Raw genomic sequence first — 12,773 nt, 5'->3', positions numbered from 1 at the left:
TCTCTTTTCACATTCTTTGCTACCAGCCACAGTGATGTTAAAAAATAGTAGGAGATCTGATGCAACACAAGTGGGTAGCAGCAGTATCTCGACTCCACAATCTTTCTACAGCTTGACAACCAATGGGGAAAATACAAATTAGCTCCTCTTTCTTTTGCCTCTTCGTAGATAGAGAACAGCAGAAATTAGTTCCACTACAGTCCCAGTCACCACATTATTCCAGCTGAAAATGGTAACTGAAATAATGGAAAAGTCTTTTCATGGTCAAATTTATATAGGTTAGGAGAACATTGTGGATTCACTAGCATAAATACCATCCTTTAAAAGCTTTAAAAATCACTGTGTCACTAAAGGAAAACTGTAATGAAACAGAGTTTAGAACCCTCCATGATACACCTATTACTACCTTTTCAAGGGTACACAGACATGCCAAATTCTTCAAAGTACTTCAGACTATGTGCTCTCCAGCCACCTCTAAACCCCCATAAATCCACCATTACCACAACATGAGCAGTGCTTTCACAGTTGCTACACAGAAAGTTAAGAGATGAAGAGCAGAGGCTGAAATTTGCGGGGGGGGGGGGGGGGGGGGGGAAGTAGGAACATAATTTAGCTCAGAATATGAAGACATGTTCAACTATACAGAAGTGCTCCAAGATGCAAAGAGGAAATTCTATACTCTGGGGAAGTCAGATATGTATCTCCACAGGAACCAAACGACTGACTGGTCCAGATGCTTTCAAAAACCCAAGGTGGTGTCCATCACCACCTACAGGCTCCTAAGTGTTTCTGAAATGTGCTTGGCCAGCACAGCTCTGACCAATTTTTCCTCTCATATGCAGACAGAGCCACAGGCATTCAGGATTAAAGGCATTACTATATCTTCAGTAATTACACAGGACCACAGTATCCCGCTTACAACTTGTTTGATACTTCAGATGGCAGAGTGCTGACTTCTGCCACATTGGTGTCAGCAGTTCAAAGACTGACATGAAGAAACACTTTTCCAAATAAAAGTAATATTCTTATTGTACCCAGGTTTTCTTTGTAATTGCAGTACTGTGGCATGAATTGACACAGGTAATAATGCAGTCCTGAAGAAGCTGCAAAGAGTCCTATGAGGAACCAGGAACATTTCAGTTCTGACAACTGGATGCAACACTTGTACCCTGAAACAGTCCACAGCTGCTCAGCGAGGTGGACCTGTTTGTTCATGCAATCTCCCCTCTAAAGAGCCTAGGTGTGCTTGCAAAAATGTGAATGAAGCTCCAGGTGATGAGCACACACATCACAATGCCCGATTGTAAGGGCAAAACTGCAGTCTTGTAACATTGGGCATGGGAAGAACAACTCGCCCTCATTGTGTGGCCACTTTGCAACTACAGGGTTTGATTTCGGTATCAAAGGTATCCAAAGCCAGAGTCTCCAGGTTAGTTATCCACATTCTTGAAAAGCTAGAGACTAATACTGTCATCATGGACAGAAAAAAAACCAACAAAAAAACAAACAATTGCCCCGCAACACCCTTGTATTCCCATTAGGAAGCCTGAGCCACGGTACTGCAAGGTTCAGAAGTTTCACCAGACTAGCATAGCATCCTCCTAACGTACTGTGTTAGGATGACACACTGCAGCTATTTTGTCTTCCTGCTACTCCACGTACAGCAGCTCCTTTGCTTTCCCTGCCATCTGCTAGTTTGCTGCAGTCTGCTGGGACAGGACTGCCCTCTCCTTTCCTCCCCTTCCTGATTGCTTGAAGGGACAACAACAGATCTAGCATTTCCAGTCCATACACTCAGCTTTCCTCCTGCTGCCTCAGAAACCATTAACCAGTGCAGAGTTACTCCCATGAATGAACAATGCTCTGCTCAACTCTGCTGTACCAGTGAGCTCCACCAGAATTACGTTAGACACTGAAACACCTTGTAAGTGGTGAGTAAGGAGGTAATTGTGGCTTTAAGAGGGCACACCATTTCCTATTACCCTCAGGTGTCATCATATCTGCACTACCTGCACCACAGGAACCATAAGAAACTAAGGCAAGCAGTATCCACAATAACTATATGCAGCTCCTTATCATGAGTTTTCTTTGAAAGGAAAGGTAGTAAGAAGAAACCAGTAAGCAACATGTAAGCAAACAGCAATCTTCAAACATGTAATAATATAAGCCTCAGTATGACTTGTGTAGCAAATCACCATTTCTCCTTCTGATCACTACTACAGTTCAAAATGGGAAAAAATAAGGTCTAAACTCTGCCACACTTACAGCCAGCTAGGAAAGAAACTGGAATGTTTGCTGTTAATTATTCCATTAGTCAGGTTGTTAGAAAAAGAAGCAGCTCATCTAAAAATAAAGCCAATATTGGCCAAGTCTAAACAGTTTCCTCAGTATTTAACACATACATCCAAGCAATGAACACTATTATTCTGTGCTTGTAACCATATGTCCCTAAGTCAATAACTGCTCCTCAACATCTGACCTCTTTTTAAAGCAGATTTACAAGGAAGCATAGTGAAAGTGCTCTCAGTCAGCTGGTGAGAAAGTATTACAGATTGTAACCACACAGCAAACAACTGTTCTGATTGGCAAGATGAGGATAAATCCGGCATTTAAAACAATAAATAAATAAAAGGAAGAAAGAAATAGACGATAGCAAATATACACAACCTTTCTCTTCAAAATAAACCCAAATCAACCTCAGAGAATATTTATGATGATATCAAATGCCTTAAATCCCCACAGCTTTGAACTACAGTTAACCTCTTTCACTATGTTCTTCAGCAAGCAATTGCAAATAACACCGTACCTTTACAAAGCGCTTTTTACACTCACAGCTCTCAAAGCACTTCCCACAGAAAAACACAAACACAAATGAAATGTAGCTTACTTTGGGGTGAGAAGCCACCAATACCCAGCCTAACACGCCAACACAAAGGTGAGGTTTACAGTATGGCTTTATCTATCAAAGACAGATTTTCCTGCTTTCCAATCCCTACATACAAGCAGTCAGCAAATAAGAAAACAATCAAGAGCAATCATGCATATCTACAATTTCAGAGAAGTGCCAGGAAGTGTCACACTGCTCTGTAGCACACAAGCTATGACAAGGACACTGCTCCTGCAAGCCTATTGTGGGTCAGCTGAAGCAAGCCCCGACTCACCTAGGTTGTCCTAGCGAGGGCTTCGTCCAGCAGCAAGAGCAGCACCAGGGCAGACGGGATGACAACACCAAAGCCACAGGCACAATCAACTCCTTGAAGCGGCAGCCCTCGCTGCTATTACGTCTGCACCGCACAAGCAGCAGCGTGCCGTTATCTATGCAAAAATCTGCATCTTCCACAGAAAAAACATACTCGAACCTCCTTCCTGGTCCCAGAACCTATTTCACTATTTATGCCATCGCAGCTAGTGACTAAGAAAATGCTTTTAGTGTCACAGGAAATTAAGGATCTGTGAGGGGAGCGCCTGGCAGCTTTACTCTCACACACTGATCTGCCTTCATGCAAACGCACTTTGTCGGCAGAGGAAAGTGCATTATTGCCACACACTACCGAAGAGAAACAATTTCCAAGTTTTCCCACAGGGGTCCAGCTCCCCCTTCAAGCCGTACCCCAGCGCTCGCTCCCCCTCGTCCTTCTCCGAGGGCTCCCCTTGAGGAGATCTGCAGCTTCTGGGCACCACAACTTGCCCCGTGTGCCCACCGAGCACCGACTCTTCGGGCACAACCGTCGTACCTGCGGGACACCACGGACCCCGGCCGAGCCCGAGGGCGGCGGGCACCCCGCACCGCCCGGACGGAGCCGAAACCCCCCAGCTCTAGGGCCCGGGTTCCCATTCCCAGAGCCCCACAGGAGGGCAAACCGCGGCGCGCTCGGGGTGCGGAAACACGCACGGCCCGGGCCAGTGCCTACAGACACACACGTGACACACGCATGTAACACACGTGTAACACACACACCGCCTCGCACCTGTCCGCTACTACCAACTCGGAGCAAACTCCCCTCTCCGCCCGTGCGGACCGGGGCGCGGGGCTCCGCTCTACGCGACGGGACGGGTACCGCGCTGTGCGGACAGTGCAGGGCTGGGTAAGGCAGGGCAGAGCCAAGCGGCAGCCGAACAGATACGGATGAAGAGGCAAACATCTGCAAAGAGGGCAGCCCCAGCCCACTCCTATTACCTTAGCAACCGTGCCGCCGCCGCCGCCGTCCCCGGCCGCCCCCCGCCTCGCCTCGCCTCGCCTCGCCTCGCCTCTCCTCAGGGACGGGGAGGGGCCCGCACCATGGCGTGAGGCTGCGGGCGGGGCCGCCGCGCCACGGGCTCTTCCCAAATGCGCTCTCCCCGCTCGGCGCCCCGCAGGCTGTGGCGGGGACGGCGCAGCCCCGGGGGCACTGCTCCTCCACCAGCCCCGCGCCCCGCCGAGCCCCCACCCGGCGGGGGCGGTGACACCCCCGGCCCCGCCGCCGCAGCAGCAGCGCCCGCTGCGGGCAGCCGGGGCACGGCTCCTCCGCCCGGCACCGCACCGCACCGCGCGCCATGGAGCCGCTTCCTCCGCGCTGGGGCGCATCGCCCTTCGCGGTGATGCGGAGACGCTCCAGCGTCCCCCGTCCAGCCGCCTCGGCTGCTCCTGGGAGACTTGGCGTAGCTCTGAAGGAAGGGAAGGAACCGAGCGCAGGCCTTAGATCTCCCTTGCACTCTTATTTATGTGTTGTAGTGTATCACACAAAGCGTTAGGCAATATTCTTCCATGTGTAGCAGTGGAAGCCTTTATGGCTGAGTGATGCTCCTCCAACACCCAGGATTTCCAGCTAAAGTATGGGGTTACGACGAGCCCAGGACTCAGCACACCCTATTCGATCACAACAGGCACCATAGCTTCCACAAAATCACTTCAAGACCCAGCTCCTTTAAGCAGACCTGGGGCATGGGCAAAAGCCATTGCTGCTGGTGAGAAGTTTCCATCCATTACTTAGGTGTGCAAAGTAGCTTGCAAACTTCCTACAGATATTCTCTACCAATTTCTCTGTTGGATGGGATAAGATTTTCACTGTTTCCTCTACCCCCAGAAAGCAAGTTAAGCCCATCTTGCCCAAAATCGACCTCCAAGTCAGAGAAGTACTGGAAAGCACTAAGCCAGACCCTTCACAGCAGGTGTCTGTGCCCATCTCTGTGCCCAAATTTTCTGCGTTTCCAAGGTTTGGTTTCTAAACATTGGAATTACTGGAGCTGAAACTCTTCACAGTGAGGTTCAGCTGCACAGAAGAAAAACTCCTTTACCAATATGTATACCCTGTCTTAAAAGCCCTTTTGTGGTGCCCTTATTCCCTCTTTTCCTAACACCTTGGATGTTACAGAATCATAGAATCATAGAATAGTTAGGGTTCGAAAGGACCTCAAGATCACCTAGTTCCAACCCCCTGCCACGGGCAGGGACACCTCACACTAAACCATCCCACACAAGGCTTCATCCAACCTGGCCTTGAACACTGCCAGGGATGGAGCACTCACAACTTCCCTGGACAACCCATTCCAGTGCCTCACCACCCTAACAGGAAAGAATTTCCTCCTTATATCCATTCTAAACTTCCCCTGTTTAAGTTTGAACCCGTTACCCCTTGTCCTGTTACTACAGTCCCTGACGAAGAGTCCCTCCCCAGCCTCCCTATAGGCCCCCTTCAGGTACTGGAAGGCTGCTATGAGGTCTCCACGCAGCCTTCTCTTCTCCAGGCTTAACAGCCCCAACTTTCTCAGCCTATCAAAGCCAGGCTTATATTTGATCAGCCTGCTGACTGACACCAAAAGCCATCTCGTGCTGGAATGTCCTGTTAGGTTATGGCTACCATTTGCCTAGCACATCGACTTTCTGGTGACGCCTGATACACAAAACCACTGCAACAATTCAAATTACAAATTCTGAAGAAACAATTCTTTCTGGTGTAATTCAGCATCACTTCCATTTCTGCTGGGTCTATGTCGATCTTCATATTTACTGTTCTCAACTACTACTTCCTTAGTCTTGCAAATGCCAAATTCCAGCCTGCACAGTTTGCCAATGCTCACCTCTTCTAAAAGTCCCTTCATCTTCACAGACTATGCATTTACATTCTTGTCACACTCGAAACTGCATCTTAGTGGCAAAATTCTGCAGTTATGCCTTGCATGAGCTCATTGGCCCTTAGTGGACTTCCTGGGGTATTGATTTAATTGATTTGGTTCAGATTTCAGCTGTGGGCATTTGAAACCTTCTGTGGCAAGTTAAAATGTTCTGGCCTTTGTGGACCTTCCCTGATATTTATTCAAAGTGATTGCATTTCTGAAACATCACAGGATATTTTTGGGACACTTCTTTGAAAAAAACTTATTTGGAAAATATTTCTTTTTATATCAAGTTGGAATTTAAACTACTTGTCATCCCCTTCAGATAAACCCAAGCATGTTACACACTATCTGCCACACAAAGTTTTCTGGCAAAGGGAGGAAGGTGAGAGTGGCTACCTATGGGACAGATTTATTTCTTTTCCCAGAGATTTTTCTCATCCAAGCATTTCAAACCAGTTGCTAGGGCAACTCATGCTGGGGTATGACTCCACGTAACCTCAAGGATGAAATATTTCAGTGTCTTACATCAGGAAAAACTGTTTCACTTCTGTTCTACCCAGTCTCTGTTCTTCCAGCTCCCCCAAAGGATTGTACACACAGCAGTTAACAGGTCTAAGTACTTAAATGTAAGGGTTAACTCAGACTAAAGTACAAGTTCTATAGAAATGCCATTTTCAAAATACAGGATTGATAAAAAATATTTCACATGTGTATTAACATGGCAATTCAAAGAAGTTACAAATAAGTTTCTCAGCAGGATTTCCATGCTGAGTATTATTGTACTACAGCACCACGTGATTCTGAGAAAGGAAACTGGAGACACCACAGAAGTGGCTACTGTGTGTTTTTTAATCATGCTCAACAGAAGAAATTGTAACCAAAATGTACAAATAAAAAGAAAGACAGACGATAAATAACAAAAATGATGTCTCAGGTTTGGATAATATTTCATGTCTTATTTCCATATTTTATACTATAACTAAATGAATCTGTCTAGTGGGCTCCCTCAAGCAGCAACTATTCTTCAATCCTTTGAAGCAATAATTGTTGTAAAGAAAAATGGCATAGCAACATGCATTAACTACTAAAATAAATGGTACGTAGTTAAAACCAAAAGAAATCAAGCAAGGTTTGTATTTGCATTTATCCTTCTGCTGAAAACAATGTAGTCAGACTTAGCTCATCACAGAGATCATTTCTCAGTTTAAGCTCTTTCCCAGTGGGAGAGTCCAGTGGTTTGATGAATGTGACTAGGGATGTAGGAACAGATCCATGCAGATCAGTGGGACACCTCGAGTTGGTGTAGAAATATGCACGCACAGAAATGTTTGCAGAAGAAGACCTTCCATTGGAAAGGCTTTGTTATGCTCAGTAAGAACTGGGGAAGAATGCATGGGGATGGACTGCTATGCATTTTTGCAGCCAGGAGGACAGAGGGGCTTTTTCCCTCTCTCTGCAGTACTTTATGATGAGATTTTAGAACCAGAAGAGACCACCATGCTCCACACCAGGTACAGAACACCACCTGTCAGTAATGATACACCATTAGAACTGAAAGAAGCCGAGCTCGATTTTCATTTTCACTAACATTTACACTGAAAGTTCTTGTTCAGCTTTGCTTTATCATGGAGACTTATTTTAATGACCAAACAACACATTTTAAAAGTTATCCCACCTTCTACTGAAGATTACAGCAGTAGAAAACTTCCCTCACACGTGGTAATACTCTCCTAAAGCTCTATTATGCTCATTGCTGTAAAGGGGTCATTTTATTCACCTTTGAATGGTACAGCTTCCAAGGACTGCACATATTGGCTATGACACTAGAGTTACACATGCTCACGGGGCCTGTGCTAGCTCTTACTCACAGCTCAACAGTGAAAGTCTCCAGGGTACTTCAAGAGCTTCTTCACATGGTAAAGAGAGTCACAGCACAGCATGTTCCCCTGTGGTTGTCTGACAAAGGAGGAGTAGATAGGGCTAACTTTCCGGCAGTAGCACCCTCCTCTCCTAGTACTTGAAGAAAACGCTGAAAAGCAAAAGCCAGTACAGCTGCAATGGTTGACGTGCTCCGAGGTAGGGCCAGTGCTTCCCTTTCAGTTCGCAAACCAACATCATTGCCGATCCAATGAATAAGTGTTACCCCGTGGCATTTACTCCATAAATATTCAATAGCTGTTAATTACAGGTAAAAAATGGAGCTGCTGGCTCGGGGGTGGGTGCCGAGACGTCACTTAACCAGTGCTTTCTCCCATGAAAGCAGTAAAGCGGAATAAGTGCCTCTCTCTGGCTGAGTGCATGAAAAAAGTAAAGAGGTTTTCAGAGTTGTTCAAGGTAGGTTCTATGTTTCATAAAATGTTTAATTTAACGGTGACCTAGTTTTAAAGCAGCTTTCAGTGCCTTGGCTTTTCTTATCTCCTGTGTCTTAGCCTATGTCATTAGAACAACAGAGTGATAGGCTTTACAGACTTTGTTAAAGCAAACTAAGACATTAGCTAGTGGATTAATTCTTCTCTCCTATCTTGTTTCAGGCAATTGTTATGGCACAATTTCTTTGTAGTTTTAAGGAGGTTTTATCACATCTTTTATAACACATATTGTAGATTTTTAAAAACATGTCGACTCAAAGCCTTTTGCTTATTTCATGCTATGTTTTTGAGTATCAGGCTGTAGCAGCATTCTTGAATTCCTCAGCCTTCTTGCAGCAGAATCCTTCGCTTTGTAAACTTTCAATTAACTGTATGTATTTAGTGGCTAGATTGACTAGCAAATTTGGAAGTTTGCAAGCAGTAGAGACTCATGCTAGCATTCAGCAGGGGCAAGTTGTGGGGTGCCCTTAATTTTGCTTACCTTACTTCACCTACCAGAAGAAAAAAGTTATTCTGCATCTTGTCATTGCAGCCAATAAGCAGCAGGTCAAGTGATGCTTGCTCTCTCTTTTGCTGTACGCTGCAGACTGTACTCTCAGCTACTGTTTCCCAGTACCCCTCTGTGATTCCTAGCTTGTCTCTAAAGAACTTAAAAACTGCTAATATGCTATTGTGTGTGCTATGTTCCATACGAATCAGAAAAAGGAAGCAATTAGAAAAAGGACTGACTTCTGCCGTGCAGCCCCAAAACACATAAGGTCTGCAGAAAGATGGCTCTTCCTTCCACCTGCATCTCAGAGACTTTCAGGAAATGTTATCATTGAAGAGTCAAGTATTGGGAGCCTTGCTGTGCTGAGTCTTCCCTGCATACCCTGCTCTGGAGGGAAATCCAGCACAGGAGATCCTGCCACATCTGCCAGGTTTGTACAAGTGTAAGTAAGTGTTTTCTCTAGAAGGAAGATTCCCCCATGGGGATATCAGCCCACAAAAGGTTTCCATTGGTCACTTCAGCATGTTTTGCAGAAACTGAACATGTCAGGCTGAAGAATGCAGGTAATGTATACTGGCAGCTTCTGAGCCATGAGTTGAACACAAATGTATACTTCAAGCCAAATGTATACTTCTACGTGTACAAGGATCAAGCAAGCTGAAAGAAAAAAACCTACCTTAATAGGAGCCATTCAGAGGCAGCATGCACTGTCCTTGTTGTGCATCACTGAATTCCTCCCTTTGTGCAAAGGGATTCCAGCTGTCTTTGCAAACATGAAATTTATGTCAGCTCTAATGCTTAAATTTTGTGTGACTTCTGCAAACTTCTCAGTGATATGTTACCATCAGAAAAAAAAAACAAAAACATAGTGATGAATTTCAGGCATGGAGGAACTTGCACCTTGAATCTAGGGAAATTACAAAACCACAAGTATTGAGAATATTTTTTCATACAGAACAAGAAATACCATTAGTAATGGTCCCTGCGTTCAATTTTATCACTCAAGAACACTGTGGGAAAGCAAAATGCACCTGAGGCAGCCCAGAAGACATTGTTTGCTGGCATTATTAAATAGATGTTTGTGTATAAGCTTTGAGTCATATTTTCTTACCTGGAGTTCCAAAATGGACCAAGAGCAATAAAACTAATCAGAAAGGGAAAGACTCCGTTTCCTCAGTATTCTGGTTCTTGCTCAAGAATAGCAGAGGCATCTGTTTTTTTCCTCCTGACTTGGAAATCTCACATCTGAACAAATCAGAGCTCTGGCTCTGAGGAGATTTGCAGAGTCTCATTCTTTCCTGTGCTAAAGGCAGGTCTTTAGAGGGGATTTTTGTTTTTTCTGTAACACTTAGGAATCTGCTAAAATCTCTCCATCTCTTCTTTCAGTTCACCAGGAGATCAGTTCTTTGATATCTAACAGTGGTTATTCTTTTCTGTGCTTTAGTCAAGAACCATCTTCTGCCCAGATTCCATCCATCTGATCTGAACATGTAAAGTTTTACCAGGCCAAGCAGAGCCTCCACTTCTATCATGTTGAGTGTCCAAATATTATGAAAGCTCACAGCAGTAAGTGGCAGAAATGTGTGAATTGCCATAGAATTCAGGCTTTCTCCAGTCAGTCTTTACCTGCTGGACTGGAAAAGGTGCACAAGGAATACTTACTTTAAATGAATCCTTGGCTGTTTTCTTCTGTGATGCTGCAAAAATTTTCCTTTCAAATTTTTTTCTGTTTGAAATAGGTTTTATGATGATTAATTACATAAGCTGTGATGGGAGCTGCTGCACGGTGGGAATGAGGAGCCTGAAGTGTGGAGGAAGGCATGAAATGTGTTTTAAAAAAACTTTAAAACTAGCAAGATACAGTATGTGCCTTTTATAGCCCTGATCATGCTGTTTGTATGCTATATCCCTCTCTTGCCACTATTTATCTGTGTCTTATTAAACGAGGCATTTGTCACAGCAGAAACTATATGATCTTCTGCTTTTGAAAAATCATTTAACATATGGAAGAAACTGCAAACATCACCATAAAACATGTTTCTTTCCTGTACTTGGATGATTTATAGTACCCACCAACACAGTTCAAGTATCAAACTGCATGTCTGTGTGGGTTTTGTATCTATATATATCCAGTATGTGTACACACACATTTTTATAGATAAAATAATTTCTCTAATAGTTACCAAAAAATTGCAGGGTGTTGACGATTTCTCTAAATCACATGGTGCCATTCCTCCCTCTTCGGCTAATTAATGTAGCTCAGCGTCACAGTGAATTTTCTGGTTTTGTCAGAGGAGTTTAATGCTTGACATTTGCTTTTGGTGAATATTCAGTTACTGATTTCACACAGCCCCTCTTTTTTTCTCTCCTATTAACAACAGTAAAGCCTGAGCAGTCAAACATTTCTACAGTTTGAATAAGAAAAGTTTTTAAAGCTCCCTTTCAAATTTAAGTGGCAATGAATGGATTGCTTGTAAATTATTGTTCCAGCTTGTCTGCTGCTGAGAACGTACTGCACAAGGAAGCGATCTGGCTGAGCAGGGGTCAGTCGTACAGCACTTGCTAAAATGAGTGGGAGGTGGGAGACAGAAGGACTCAAAACTCAGATTTTAGCCCAGAAAACGTGATTTTTTTAGACTCTCACTAGAGACGGTGATAGCGAGTTGGAGATTCAAAGCAGGAGCGTAACCTCAGATGCTCAGAGCTGTGCCAGAAAGAATCTTTCCTCCTCCCTCCTGAGCACAAGAAGACCATAAGAAGGTTTGCCTCAGTGGACTGCAGTCAGCCTTCCCTGGCTTCGTGAATCTCACTTGCCTACAAAGCCAGGAACTCAGATGCCAGATTTGCACATCTCAGCAATGTGAAATATGGGATGGATTCCGGGGCTCAGCTCTGGTCTTGTCTTCCACCTCCCGGCCAGACATCTACCAGCAGTCCTCTCCTTGAAATAGACTACTTACTGCAATACTCAGCCTGCTATGCTATGACAATAAAGAGGCTGATACAGCCTGATTCAATTAAAGCACATTTCAACCTATTCTGCTTTCTAAACCAGAACATGAGAACCACACGCTTGCACAATGCATAAGTCAAGATAATGCAGAAGGCCTATTTTAAAAAACATGGGTTTAATTATTTTTTTCCTGTAATTATCCAAGAAACTTCTTTAAATCTGCATCACCATTAACAACTCCACTAATCTTTAAAAGATGTAATACACTTCATGTCAGGATCTCAAATAGCATTATAAACTCTAATGGAACAGTGAGTCCTCAAATCCACTTGCAGGTAAATAACTATGGCAGGCATGACTGAAATTCTGGCATAATTTGACTGCTTGGGCTGAAATGTCTCATTTTATGGATCAGCATAAGACTGGCTTCTTATTTTCAATCTGGTGCATTTTGGTTGGGTTTTTTTATGTTTCAACAAAATCAGTTTAACTGGCTCCAAGATGATTTGATGAAAAAGTCTTTTGCCCATGTTAAATATATTCTTATAACTGAATATGTCCATGTTTTGAGACTATTGTTAAAAATGTATCAGGGAGATGGGCCTTGGTGACAAGGATATGCTGTTGTGTGAAAATCTGCCCAAATTTTGACAAGTTACAAATTCCAAAATTTTCAACTTGTTCCTGCTTACATTCTTAGAGATTGAAGGCTAAAATCCCCAGAAGCTGATTGCAGTGATGCATATTCAGAATAATATAGTTAATTTTAACTAAAAATGTAAATTACTGGGGGGGGGGGTATGTTTGGGGTGGTGTGTTGTTGGATTCTGCAACTTATTGTCAATTCGTAGCACAGAAGGGGGCT

The 12,773-nt window shown here is 44.1% G+C and overlaps 1 protein-coding gene across 5 annotated transcripts in view; it reads right to left on the bottom strand.

Moving 5' to 3' along the window:
• Window positions 1-4,402, bottom strand: part of RGS6 (regulator of G protein signaling 6) — a 276,150-nt gene extending 271,748 nt beyond the window's left edge. For all 5 annotated transcript variants that reach the window (XM_065683513.1, XM_065683507.1, XM_065683506.1 and 2 more), the window contains exon 1: window positions 4,178-4,402. The gene's annotated coding sequence lies outside the window, so the exon portion shown is untranslated. The remainder of the gene's footprint in view (window positions 1-4,177) is intronic.
• Window positions 4,403-12,773: the final 8,371 nt, after the last annotated feature.

The sequence above is a fragment of the Lathamus discolor genome, chromosome 6, assembly GCF_037157495.1.
Source record: "Lathamus discolor isolate bLatDis1 chromosome 6, bLatDis1.hap1, whole genome shotgun sequence".
NCBI lineage: Eukaryota > Metazoa > Chordata > Aves > Psittaciformes > Psittacidae > Lathamus > Lathamus discolor.
The sequence above is the reverse complement of the archived record's forward strand: the minus strand, read 5'-3'. Positions and strand labels throughout refer to the sequence as shown.